Below are 12,953 nucleotides of genomic sequence, written 5' to 3'. Positions count from 1 at the left end.
AACTCTATCATAAAAGACATTTTCTGTTGACCAAAGGGCATTATTTTCTGCTTGAAGCTGGGGACAAGGACCTGGAGCCCAACTTTGGTACATTTGTTTTGCTCCCAACTTCTGCCCTGAGCACTTGGAGGTGAGACTATAAGTCAAAATATGTAAATATATATGTAGGATCCAAAATGATTTCCACTTCTGGAGTTAAGTGCTAAATCTAGCAAGATGAAATTTAATAGTGTAAATATTAAATATTGCCTTTGGCTATGGAAGACAACTTAAAACCTGTTGGAGAAGACATTGTTTTTGAGATATTACATGTGGATGTGAAAAGATATTAGGTGTGAAAATAATGTTGGGATGTTTATTACATGCTAGGTTTGAAAAACTAATATGTTTATAGATACATAAAATCACATATGACCTAATGGAAATTATCAAAGCCAGTATTTAGACAAGTAAATTAATAGCACTTAGCTTCATAAGTATATCCTCAACTGAAAAGAAGATGGAGGCAAATTTTGGCTGAATTTAGAAAATAATTTTCAATAATTGGAGCTATAAAAAATGGAATTGCATGCATTGAACAAATAATAAGAGCTGGCTGTTAGCATTGAGCCAGGAGAGAATCTGAGAAAAAAAAAAGAATGTAGGTTCTGTTTCACAAGCAGCTCACACAGTCTTAACAGAGAAAATGGACCAGTAAACAGGAACTGCAATATAAAAATTTTTTACATAATTATTTTTATTTTTTCCATTATAGCTGGTTTACAGTGTTCTATCAATTTTCTACTGTACAGCATGGTGACCCAGTTACACATAACTATAAATTTGATAAAAAGATACAATAGGAGTGATGAAGGATGCTATGGGTAGCAAGGGTAACAAGCTTAATGAAATGGGAAGTGGCCTTCTGGAACAGCTTTCCAAAGGAAGTGACATCTAAGCAGAACTTTTCCTCTCAGTTCAAAGACTTACTTCTTTGATATATCCACTTGGCTATCTAACAGGTACTTCAAACTTAATATAGCCAAATAGAGTGCCTGCTTCTGCCATTACCAATTATTCCTCTCACAGTTCCCCCATTTGTATAAAAGCTTCATCCAGTTGCTCAAGCCAAAAACCAATTTTGAGCACCTCTTTACTCTTACATTAGACCATAAGCAATTCCCCTTGATCATACTACCAAAATATCTCTCATAATGTCCAATTCTTCTGCCCTTCACTGTTACGAGTCCTATCTGAGACATCATTTTATCTTGATCAAACTGAGGAAATAGTTTGAGAGCAACTGAAACATTGAAAGAAGTCAAAACAGGCTCTGAATTACAGGTGAGTAAAAAAACTTACACAGAATCAGCAAGAGATCAAAGAGTGCTGTGGTGAACTAAGCTTTAGAGGATTTCTGGACTGTCCAGTATATAGTTTCCTCCAGAAGAACAAACCCTTGTACAAAATGAAAACTGCAGAGTTCCTGTTGTGGCTCAGCAGTTAACGAACCCGACTAGTATCCATGAGGACTCGGGTTTGATCCCTGGCCTCACTCAGTGGGTTAAGGATCCAGTGTTGCCGTGAGCTGTGGTGTAGGTCACAGACGTGGCTTGGATCCCGTGTTGCTGTGGCTGTGGTGTAGGCCAGCGGCTACAGGTCCGATTCAACCCTATCCTGGGAACCTCCATATGCCACTGGTACGGCCATAAAAAGACCAAAAAAAAAAAAAAAAAAGCAAAAGGCAAAATGAAAACTGCTAGTTTCAGAAATAAAATTCAGGAGTTCCCGTCGTGGCGCAGTGGTTAACGAATCCGACTAGGAACCATGAGGTTGCGGGTTCGGTCCCTGCCCCTGCTCAGTGGGTTAACGATCCGGCGTTGCCATGAGCTGTGGCGTAGGTCGTAAATGTGGCTCAGATACTGCATTGCTGTGGCTGAGGTGTAGGCTGGCAGCTACAGCTCCGATTTGACCCCTAGCCTGGGAACCTCCATATGCCGCAGGAGCGGCCCAAGAAATAGCAACAACAACAACAACAAAAAAGACAAAAAAAAGAAATAAAATTCAACAGGGCAGAAATATGTAACCCAAAGGAAGATAAAGTTCAGACATTGAAAACAAACTTATGGTTACCAAAACAGAGAGGTTTAGGGGACGGATGGACTGGGGGTTTGGGCTTGGTATATGCACACTATGGTATATAGAATGCTTGGCCAACAGCGACCTTGCTGTATAACACAGGAAATTCTACCCAATATTCTGTGATAATCTATGTGGGAAAAGAATATGAAAGAGAATGGATGTGTGTACATGTATAACTAAATCACTTTGTTGAGAAGCAGAAATTATCACAACATTGTAAAGCAACTACACTTCAATAAAACTTTAAAAAATGAAAAACAAAACGAAAACAAAAAAACAGGGTAGAGACCTTGTGCATAAGGCGAAGGAAAAGTTCAGACAGTAGTGGATGGGGGAAGAATCTAGAGAAAGCAGATCCCAGAAAGTATTATGACAGCAAAATAAACTTATAAAGATGAAAGTAGCACCTGGGAAGACAAGACCTGTAGGATGCAAACACACCGAAAAATGCAGACAAAAATTCAATGGAAATTCTAACCTAATCTAGTCTTTTGAAATGAGCTGAAAGAAAACATTTAGAGCTGTGGAACTCAGCATAAAATCAAAAAGAACTCAGAAATAGACAACAGAAGGATGTGAAACAAAAAGTGACAGAGCTAAGCAAAATAGTTATTTAAAAAAACAATTTATAAATAAATATTAAGTTGGAAGGAATACAAGAAAAGAGACTTTGGTAAAGATAGTAAGGGAAATAATAGAAAAAATGAAGATTAAATTTTTGAAAATTATATAGATTGATGGGATAGGTAATGACAATGGAGATACTAATGCATTTGTTGTAACGTGTGCTGTGTTGTGCTCCTCAGAACTACTCCTTCCTCCTGACATACCTTTTCAGGACAGAGGCACTCATTTCTCTGACTTCTGGTAATTGGCCTTGTCTGAAGGGAACTGCCTCTCCTAAGGTCATGCCCTTTTCTAGGGGCAGTCCCCATTGATGAGGTAATATATGTATACAAAACCCAGGCCTCCTGTTTCAATTTTGGGCAACTCTGAAAGGTCATGGGATCAGTTGAGACCTTTGTTGAAACTCTATCACAGTTCAATTTATCTGCTAATCCTATTTCCTTTGAAGTGTTGTACTTTTGAACATGTCCCTGTAATTTACCTGCAAGTAAATCTCTGTCTCATTGTCATTCCCCCCCCAGGCCCCGCCCAGAAACTGACTTGAGACAGAAGGTAATGGGAGTAGTCCTAGGGAACAAATTCCAAAAATGGGATTCGGGGAGCAGGCAATGAGTATCCTGTCATTGGTAGTTGGTAAAATACTGGTAGTAAGTAGTTTCTGGCATGCTGTAGCAGTACAATTGTTAAAATTTTCACCAGTGATAATAGTGGAAAGGAATGAGTGTGCAAGTGTACTATCTCAAGCAGTTAGGAGGATTGGGGAAATAGCCATTATATGGAATTATATGGAATCTTCTGTCTTTTGCTGAGTGATGTTGATGCATTAGAGAAAGAAAGCAAAAGGCTGATTACCAAATTAAGGGAAAAGTTGAAAGTCAGAAGGCACCCTTGGTAGCATAGAAAGGCATTTATATCTCTTCACCTTGAAATCCCACCTCCTCCTGAACCCTCTGAACTTGAAAAGGTAGACCAATTCTAGGATTGCCAGATAAAATATAGAATACTCAGTTAAATTTGAATTTCAGAAAAAGGAGCTAATTTTTAGTATAAATATGTCAAATGCAATACTTGGAAATACTTTATTTCCCCAATACATTATTTTTTTTTTCTACTGTAAAGCATGGTCACCCAGTTACACATACATGTATACGTTCTTTTTTCTCACATTATCATGCTCCATCATAAGTGACTAGACATAGTTCCCAATGCTACACAGTAGGAGGATCTCATTGCTAATCCATTCCGAAGGCAATAGTCTGCATCTATGAACCCCAAACTCCCAATCCATCCCACTCCTTCCCCCTTGGCAACCACAAGTCTATTCTCCAAGTCCACGATTTTCTTTTCTGTGGAAAGGTTCATTTGTGCCTTATATTAGATTCCAGATATAAGTGATATCATATGGTATTTGTCTTTGTCTTTCTGACTTATTTCACTCAGTATAAGAGTCTCTAGTTTCATCCATGTTGCTGCAAATGGCATTATTTTGTTCTTTTTATGGCTGAGTAGTATTCTATTGTGTATGTATACCACATCTTCTAATCCAGTCGTCTGTCGATGGACATTTGGGTTGTTTCCATGTCTTGGCTATTGTGAATATTGCTGCAATGAACATGCAGGTGCATGTGTCTTATACTAAAACAAAATCTCATTGTTTATCTGAAATTCAAATGTAACTGAATGTTCTTGCATTAAAAAAAATTAAATCCAGCAACCCTAACCTTTTAACCCAATTAATGGCTAGCATTCTCACCTTGCTTCCAGATGATATTTAGCCCTCTACCTTGTAAGGCAACAAGCCCCCTCCCCTAGTATCTATCACCATAGCTCTTGCTGGCCACCAGACTGATAACTGTGATCAAATCACAATTTAACATGGCCTGAAAAGTGTTGGTCTGATAAGGGGAAAAGCATCTAGGTACAGTCTAAGGGAAGGAAAGAACTAAGAAAAGGCTTGGTGAGCGTGAGCTCACAGGCCACATAATTTGTGGCCAGGCTATAAGAGGGCTAGTAGTTTCCAGGAATAGCCCCATAACGCAAGAGGGGATTAGAGATAGAGAGTAAGGATAGAGGGAGCAGCCCATTAGAGAATGTATAAAAGAATATATACAAGAAGACCAGACCTGACTCTGAAATGCTAGGACTGGGTCATAGATGTCTGAGAAATATTAGAGCTGAGAGGCAGGAAACTGGGAAAGCAAAGCCCAGCTTCAGACAGGCTAATTTCACAATGAAAGATATCAAGAAATTCAAACTAGCATCATGATGTGGTTAAAGGAAAGAGGTAGCCTTCATATTGAAAGAAGCTTAATTAATTACAGACTCAATGTTCTTGGGAACTTTTAATCAAGTCCAAAGAGCATTATGAGCTTTCAGTATATAACAATCGACCCCGTGGGACTTGGGGTAGTAAAGTTTCATTCTGCACTTCAATTTAAGACAGGCACTCAGAAAACAGATGTTTGGGAGTAGCAATGACAAATTATATTTTGGAAAGTTAGAAAAGGATTCCCCACAGATCTGCTATTCTTTAAACAAAATAAAGTTATTAGCATAACCTTCCAAAAGGTTTGGTCAAATTATGTTTTCTTCCATTTGTTTTTATATAATTTTAGGTATATTGTGGCAAGATTCAGGAGGGAGAATTCATAAAACCTTTAATTGGCTCACTAAGGGTAGAACAATATGTCAGGGAAATCTGTCTTTTATTTCTTTTCAAAAAATTAGCTGTACATCAGTCTTACCTCATCTAATATGTATACAAGGAGAGAGATTTGTGAGAAAGAGGAAGTGTAGCTGGTATCCTCCATAAGAGGTGAAAAAACAAGAAGTGTGCAATACTCTTTTGCCTTCAATTAAGAAATAGTCTAAGCAGAGTTCCCACTGTGGCTCAGCGGTAACGAATCTGACTAGTATCCATGAGGATTCAGGTTCGATCCCTGGCCTCGCTCAATGGGTTAAGGATCTGGTGTTGCTGTGAGCTGTGGTGGAGGTCACAGATGCAGCTTGGATCCCGCATTTGTTAGGTAAAAATGGGTCATGGAGAATTCCCAAGCAGAAAAAGAAAATGAGAGAGAATTAGCTGTAAGCCAGCAGCTATAGCTCCGATTTGACCTCAAGCCTGGGAACTTCCAATATGCCTCCGATGTCACCCTAAAAAGACACAGAAAAAAAAAAGAAAGAAAGAAAGAAAAGAAAAGAAGGAAAGAATCTAAGCAATATAGAGCTTTATTTGGTTCCTCAAATTTTCAGCTACCATAAATTGGGTAAATCTATAAATACAGGGACAGCTATGGGGAGAGTAAGAGTGAGAGCCATGGCATATCAAGCTCTCATTTATCCCAAATACAGCATAAAGTAATCAAGAAAGTAAACACTAATTTGGTTTTTATAAGCTCCATACAATGTTTTTCGTTTTCAGAGTTGACAGAGGGCCTTAAGAGACTAGGTGGAGCAGGGCTCATTCCCATCCCAGAAAATAAGAAAATTCTAGCCTTACATATTTTTTTAACTTTTTAATTTTTTTATTACTCAAATGAATTTATCACATCTATAGTTGTATAATGATCATAACAATCCAATTTCACAGGATTTCCATCCCACAACCCAAGCACATCCCCCCACCCCCCCCAAACTGTCTCCTCCAGAGACCATAAGTTTTCAATGTCTGTGAGTCAGCATCTGTTCTGCAAAGAAGTTCAGTCTGTCCATTTTTCAGATTCCACATGTCAGTGAAAGCATTTGATGTTGGTGTCTCATTGTACGGCTGACCTCATTTAACATGACAGTTTCTAGGTCCATCCATGTTGCTAAAAATGCTGGTATTTCATTCCTTTTAATGGCTGAGTAATATTCCATTGTGTATATGTACCACATTTTCTTGATCCACTCCTCTGTCAATGGACATTTAGGTTGTTTCCATGTCTTGGCTATTGCAAAGAGTGCTGCAATGAACATTGGAGTACATGTGTCTTTGCGCGTCATGGTTTTCTCTGGATAGATGCCCAGGAGTGGGATTGCTGGATCAAATGGTAGTTCTATGTTTAGTTTTCTGAGGAATCTCCATACTGCTTTCCACAGTGGTTGCACCAATTTACAATCCCACCAACAGTGTACTAGGGTTCCTTTTTCTCCACACCCTCTCCAGCACTTATTGTTTGTAGACTTGTTGATGATGGCCAATCTGGCTGGTGTAAGGTGGTACCTCAGAGTGGTTTTGATTTGCATTTCTCTAAGCATGAGTGATGTTGAACATCTTTTCATGTGTTGTTTGGCAATCTGTATGTCTTCTTTGGAGAACTGTCTGTTTAGATCTTCTGCCCATTTTTTGATGGGGTCATTTGTTTTTTTGGTATGGAGCTGCAGAAGGTGTTTATAAACTGTGGAGATTAATCCCTTGTCAATTGATTCACTTGTGAAGATTTTCTCCCATTGTGTGGGTTGTCTTTTCATTTTGGTTAGGGTTTCCTTTGCTGTGCAGAAACTTTTAAGTTTGATTAGGTCCCATTTGTTTATTTTTGTTTTTATTGTCAATAATCTAAGATATGGATCTGAGATGTTGCTGTCGTTTATGTCAGAGACTGTTTGGCCTGTTTTCCTCTAAGAGTTTTATAGTGTCTGGTCTTATATCTAGATCTTGAATCCATTTTGAGTTTATTTTTGTGTATGGTGTTAGGGAGTGTTCTAATTTCATTCTTTTCTATGTGGCTGTCCAGTTTTCCCAGCACCACTTATTGAACAAGCTGTCCTTTCTCCATTGTATATTCTTGCCTCCTTTGTCATAGATTTGTTGGCTGTAGGTGCGTGGGTTTAATTCTGGCCTTTCAATCCTGTTCCATTGATCTATACATCTGTCTTTGTGCCAGTACCATGTGGTTTTGATGATTGTTGCTTTGTAGTACAGTCTGAAGTCCGGGAGCCTGATTCCTCCAGCTCCATTTTTCTTTTTCAGGATGTCTTTGGCTATTCTGGGTCTTTTGTGCTTCCAAACAAACTTGAAAATATTTTGTTCGAGTTCTGTGAAAAATGTCCTTGGTAATTTGATAGGGATTGCATGGGATCCATTAGGTAGTATTACCTTAGGTAGTATAGTCATTTTGATCATGTTAACTCTTCCAATCCACGAGCATGGTATATCTTTCCAGCTATTTGTGTCATCTTTGATTTCTTTCATCAGTGTCATAGTTTTCAGAGTACAGGTCTTTTGACTCTTTAGGTAGGTTTACTCCTAGGCATTTTATTCTTTTGGATGCAATGGTAAATGGGGTTGCTTCCCTAATTTCTCTACCTGATCTTTCATTGTTAGTGTATAGAAATGCTGTCAATTTCTGTGTATTAATTTTGTATCCTGTGACTTTTCCAAATTCATGGATGAGCTCTAACAGTTTTCTGGTAGAGTCTTTAGGGTTCTCTAGGTATAGTATCATGTCATCTGCAAATAGTGATAGTTTTACTTCTTCCTTTCCAATTTGGATTCCTTTTATCTCTTTTACTTCTCTGATTACCATGGCTAGAACTTCCAAAACTATGTCAAAGAGTAGTGGCTAGAGCAGACATCCTTGTCTTGTTCCTGATCTCAGCAGGAATACTTTCAGCTTTTCACCATTGAGAATGATGTTCGCTGTGGATTTGTCATATACAGCCTTTATGATGTTGAGGTAGGTTCCTGTTATGCCCACTTTCTTAAGGGTTTGCCTCAGAAATGGGTGTTGGATTTTGCCAAAGGCTTTTTCCGTGTCTATTGAGAGGATCATATGGTTTTTCTTCTTCAGTTTGTTAATGTTGTGTATCACACTGATGGATTTGTGGATATTGAAGAACCCTTGCAGCCCTGGGATAAATCCCACTTGATCATGATGTACAATCCTTTTACTGTATTATTGGATGCGGTTTGCTAGTATTTTGTTGAGGATTTTTGCATCAATGTTCATCAGTGAAATTGGCCTGTAATTTTCTTTTTTTGTGGTATCTTTATCTGGTTTTTGTGTCAGGGTGATGGTGGCAACATAGCAAGAGTTTGGGAGTATCCCTTCCTCTGCAATTTTTTGAAATAGTTTCAGAAGGGTAGGTGTTAGCTCTTCTCTAAATGTTTGATAGAATTTGCCTGTGAAGCCATCTGGTCCTGGACTTTTGTTTGTTGGAAGTTTTGTAATCACAGTTTCAATTTCAATTCTTGTGATTGGTCCATTCATCTTTTCTATTTCATCTTGGTGTAGTCTTGGAAGATGGTACTTTTCTAAGAATTTGTCCATTTCTTCTAGGTTTTCCATTTTATTGGCATATAGTTGCATATAGTAGTCTCTTATGATCCTTTGTATTTCTGTGATGTCTGTTGTTACTTCTCCTTTATCATTTCTAATTTTATTGATTTGAATCCTTTCTCTTTTTTCCCTGATATGTCTGGCTAAGGGCTCATCAATTTTGTTGATCTTTTCAAAGAACCAGCTTTCCATTTCACTGATCTTTTCTATGGTTTTCTTTGTTTCTAGTTCATTGATGTCTGCTCTGATCTTCATGATTTACTTCCTTCTATGAACTTTAGGTCTTGTCTGCTCTTCTCTCTCTAGCTGCTTTAGATGTAAAGTTAAGTTGTTTACTTGAGCTTTTTCTTCTTTCCTGAGATGGGCTTGTATTGCTATAAACTTTCTTCTCAGAAGAGCTTTTGTTGCATCCCATAGGTTCTGGAGTGTCCTGTCTTTGTTGTCATTTGCTTCTAGGTATTTTTTAATTTCCTCTTTGATTTCTTCAGTGATCCATTGGTTGTTTAGTAGCGTGTTGTTTAGTCTCCATGTGTTTGTGTTTTTTGCAGGTTTTTTCTTGTTGTTGATTTCCAGCCGTATAGTGTTGTGGTCAGAAAAGATGCTTGATATATTTCAATTTTCTTAAAGTTACTGAGATTGGATTTGTGGCCCAGGATGTGATCAATCATAGAGAATGTTGTATGTGCACTTGAGAAAATGTGTATTCTGTTGCTTTTGGATGGACTGTCCTATAAATATTTATTAAGTCCATCTGTTTTAATGCATCATTCAGGGCCTGTGTTTCCTTATGGATTTTCTGTCTGGTTGATCTGTCCATTGCTGTAAGTGGGGTGTTAAAGTCCCCCACTATTATTGTGTTATTGTCGATTTGTCCTTTTAAGGTTGTTAGCAGTTGCCTTATATATTGTGGTGAACTTATGTTGGGTGCATACATATTTAAAATTGTTACATCTTCTTCTCGGATTGATCCTTTGATCATTATGTAATGACCTTCTTTGTCCCTTAAAATATCCTTCATTTTAAAGTCTCTTTTGTCTGATATGAGTATTGCTACTCCAGCTTTCTTTTGATCCCCATTAGCATGAAATATTTACCACCATACTCTCCCTTTCAATTTGTATGTGTCCCTAGAGGTGAAGTGGGTCTCTTGAAGACAGCATATATATGGGTCTTGTTTTTGTATCCATTCAGCTAGTCTATGTCTTTTGATTGGGGCGTTTAGTCCATGAATATTTAAGGTAATTATTGATATGTATGTTCTTATTGCCATTTTATTAATTGCTTTGGATTTATTTTTGTTGCTCTTTTTCTTTCCTTCTTCTCTTGTTCTCTCCTCTTCTGGTTTGATGACTATCTTTCATGTTGTATTTGAGTTGATTTTTCTTTGTTTGTGTATCAATTGTAGATTTTTGGTTTGCAGTTATTCTGAAGTTTTGATGTAAGAGTCTATATGTATATGAGATTGTTTTAAGTTGTTGTTCTCTTAATTGCAAGTTTATCTCCAGTGTCCTGCATTTGTACCCACCTCTTCTCATGATTTCTGATTTTGGTGGTATAATTGTGCATGGATGATTTCATATCTTTACTGTATATATACCTTTACTGGTGAGCCTTGTCATTTGTGGAAGATTTGTTTGTTTTCTGTTGCTGTGTTTTCTTTTCTGCCTAGAGAAGTTCCTTTAGTATTTGGTGTAAGGCTGGTTTAGTGTTGATGAATTCTCTCAGCTTTTGCTTAACTGTGAAGGTTTCGCTTTCTCCTTCTAATCTGAATGAGAATCTTGCTGGGTAAAGTCATCTTGGTGGAGGTTTTTTCCTTTCATCACATGAAGTATATCATGCCACTCCCTTCTGGCCTGCAGAGTTTCTGCTGAGAAATCTGCGATAACCTTATTGGGGTTCCCTTGTATGTTATTTTTTTCTTTTCCCTAGCTGCTTTCAAGATGTTCTCTTTGTCTTTAATTTTGGTCAGTTGGATTAACATGTGTCTCAGGGTGTTCCTCCTTGGGTTTATTTTATATGGTACTCGTTGTGCCTCCTGGATTTGAGTGAGGGGTTCCTTTCCCATGTGAGGGAAGTTTTTGGAATATGTTTTCTCTTGGAAGATGTTGTCTGTCCTTTCCTCTCTCTCTCTTCTGCTTCTGGCACCCCTATAATACGGATGTTGGTGTGTTTAACATTGTCCCAGAGTTCTCTGAGACTCTCTTCATTTCTTTTCAATCTTTTTTCTCTTTTCTGTTCCGCATCCGTAATTTCTAGTAATCTGTCCTCCACCTCACTTATTCATTCCTCTGCCTCCTGAATTCTGCTGTTAGCTGCTTCTAGTGAATTTTTTATTTCAGTTATTGTATTTTGCATCTCTTCTTGTTTAAGTGTTATATCTTGTATCTCTTTGCTCAGTGTTTCCTGTAAGTTATCCATCTTTGCCTCCAGTTTATTTCCAGTGTCTTGCATCATCTTCAGCATCAACAGTCTAACGTCTTTTTCCTGGGGGCTCAGAATCTCCTGATCACTTAGCTGATTTTCTGTGGGTATTTCTTTCTCCCTCCTCTGAGTTATAGTTCTCTGTCTTTTCATTTGTATAGGTTTTTGGTGTGGCGACCTTTTTACAGATAATAGAGTTGTAGCCTCCCTTACTTCTGATGTCTGCCCCCTTGTGGCTGAAGTTGGTATGGGAGTCTTGCTGCAGGCTTCCTGATGGGAGGGCCTGATGCCTGCCCACTGGTAGGTGGAGCTGATTCCTATCCCTCTGGTGGGTGGGGCTTAGTCTCTGGATGGGATTAGAGGCAGCTGTGTGCCTGAGGGGTCTTTAGGTAGCCTGTTTACTGAGGGCCGGGGCTGTGATCCCACCTGGATTGTTGTTTGCCCTGGGCTTCTCAGCACTGACTGATGGGTGGGGCCGGATTTTCCCAAAATGGTCACCTCCAGAGAAAGGCAAGCTGCTGAATATTCCCGAGAGTTTTGCTTTCAATGTCCTTCCCTCACAACAAGCCACATTCACCCCTGTTTTCCCAAGAGGTCCTCTAAGAACTATAGTCAGGTCTGACCCAGATTCTTATGGAGACTTTGCTTTGTCCTGGGACCCAGTGCACGTGAAAGTCTGTGTGTGCCTTTTAAGAACGGGGTCTCTGTTTCCACCAGTCCCGTGGAGCTCCTGTGCACAAGTCCCACTGGCCTTCAATGCCAGATGCTCCAGGGGCTCTTTCTTCCCGTGCCAGATCCCCATGCTTGTGAGTTTGATGTGGGGCTCAGAACTCTCACCCCAGTGCGTGAGTCTCTGTGAACCAGTTAGTTTCCAGTCTGTGGGGCTTCCCACCCGGGAGGTATGGGGTTGCTTATATCACATAATCGCCCCTCCTACCTCTTGATGTGGTCTCCTCTTTGTCTTCTGGAGTAGGATATCTTTTTGAAAGTTTCTGGTCCATTTGGTTGAAGATTGTTCAGCATTTACTTGTAAATTTTGTTGTTTTTAGGAGAGAAGTTGAGCTCCAGCCCTTCTATTCCACCATCTTAATCCCATCTCCTAGCCTTACATATTTTCGAATTTTACATGCACAGAAGTCCAGAGTTGATTCCCCAGGCTTTCCCTGAATTCATTTCAGTGAAATATCTGTTACTTAATAGTTGTTAGCAGCCTACCAAGTACCCAGGTATAGTGCAACAGAGGAGAGAGAAAACCCTATACATTATGAGCTGACACAGAGTAGTGCAGGTTTTGGTTTCAGATTCAGAAGAGCTATGTTTGGAAAAACCACTCTAACACTCATTTGCTTCTTTAAGGTAACCAAGGGCAGGTCATTCAACCCCTATAACCTTACTTTTCCTCATCTGTAAAATTGAGATTTTAAAAAACTTACATCGCAAGGTTATTTGAGATTAAATGAGATAACATATCAATACAGTTTTGACATATATTGAACTCTCGGTAAATGTGAATTGCATCAGAAT

This window comes from Phacochoerus africanus, chromosome X, assembly GCF_016906955.1.
Source record: "Phacochoerus africanus isolate WHEZ1 chromosome X, ROS_Pafr_v1, whole genome shotgun sequence".
NCBI lineage: Eukaryota > Metazoa > Chordata > Mammalia > Artiodactyla > Suidae > Phacochoerus > Phacochoerus africanus.
Note: the sequence above shows the minus strand (reverse complement) of the source record.